Below are 1,411 nucleotides of genomic sequence, written 5' to 3' on the forward strand. Positions count from 1 at the left end.
GGGAAGGTGTTCTCTCTCTATCCATCTGGGGGAAGGTCCTTGTCTCCTTTCAACATCTACAGGTCTGGTGATTCTTGGATATTTCCATGTTTTTTGATTTCTTGGCATTAAACTTCCCTTGGGTCTAGGAGGTTCTCAGCAGAGGAATCCCAAGTCCAAGGGATATGGTCCATCCTGGGTCATTTCTGTTAATGGTAGTTCATTCCTCTCTGCTTGCTTCTCTCTCCTTTGATTTCTTGTCAGATAAAAAATGTGACCCAAGCAAGGAGGTAACTGGAGTTGGACATGACTTGAGCCACATCCTCTTGTAAAGCTGTGACTTATGACTCCCACACTGATTTTCCCTCAAGAACACACACAGGTTAGCATTTACAACACGTCACAAAATGGAAACGACCCACTCAATATTGGGAATCATGACCTAAATACTTATTTTGGGTGGGCACAATTCGATTCGCAACAGCCATTTTAACCCATGTTGTAATAAACATCAAGCCCACCAGCTACTCCTTGGAAACCCTATACAGGGTCACTATGGGTTGGGATGGACTCAATAGCACTTAACAACAACAACAAAAACAAAAACAAACATGCTTTCTGTGCACAAACTTTAGGATAGGAACTGAGAAATGGAATAGCTGGCCTCAGCAGACATTTACTGTTATTCTTTCATATTTCTAGAATTGTGCCACTCAATACAGTAGGCCGTTGGTTACATGTCACTACTGAGTCATTACAATGTGGCAAGGGCAACTGGGAAATTGCATTGTTAGTTTTACTTAATTTTAATTAAAAACTTAAAACTGAAGCAGTATAAAATATGCTCCTGTTCAATTCAGCTTTTAGTACAACTACATTCGATCTCATCATGGCGTCACCTAAAATATTACTGTGAAATTGTAATGCATTGGCCGAGGGTTTTCTTAGTTTCTAGCATCATAGATAAGCACATCACTGATCAAACTGGGGACAGTTGCCGGGAACCAGCCCCAGCAAACTTATTCCAGGGTTTTTCCGAAGACAGATGCGGCATTGGCAAAGGATGGGTCTTAATTCAAATTCTTCTTACATACTTTATTATTCTTATTTCTATGCTACTCTACTCTCTCATTCTTTACTGTCCTACTCATTCTTTACTCCCCTGCTGTCCTGCTCATCTCTTCTGCTTCTTTTCTCCCTTCCCCTCTTCTCCTTCCTTCCTTCTATTCTTTCTTACAACCCCCTTATATACCGTTACAAAAAACATTGCTTTCATAGTGGTCAGTGACATCAAAATGTGTCAGGGACACATTCTTCATGATTTATGACAGGGATGAAAAGTTACAGCAAAGTGACATTATCTCAAGGCATAGGAGACATTCTGGTGCCTTGAAACCTTTTAGTTAAATATTTGTTCATACATAAATCTATT

The sequence above is a fragment of the Chrysochloris asiatica genome, unplaced genomic scaffold, assembly GCF_000296735.1.
Source record: "Chrysochloris asiatica unplaced genomic scaffold, ChrAsi1.0 scaffold00102, whole genome shotgun sequence".
In the NCBI taxonomy this organism is placed as follows: domain Eukaryota; kingdom Metazoa; phylum Chordata; class Mammalia; order Afrosoricida; family Chrysochloridae; genus Chrysochloris; species Chrysochloris asiatica.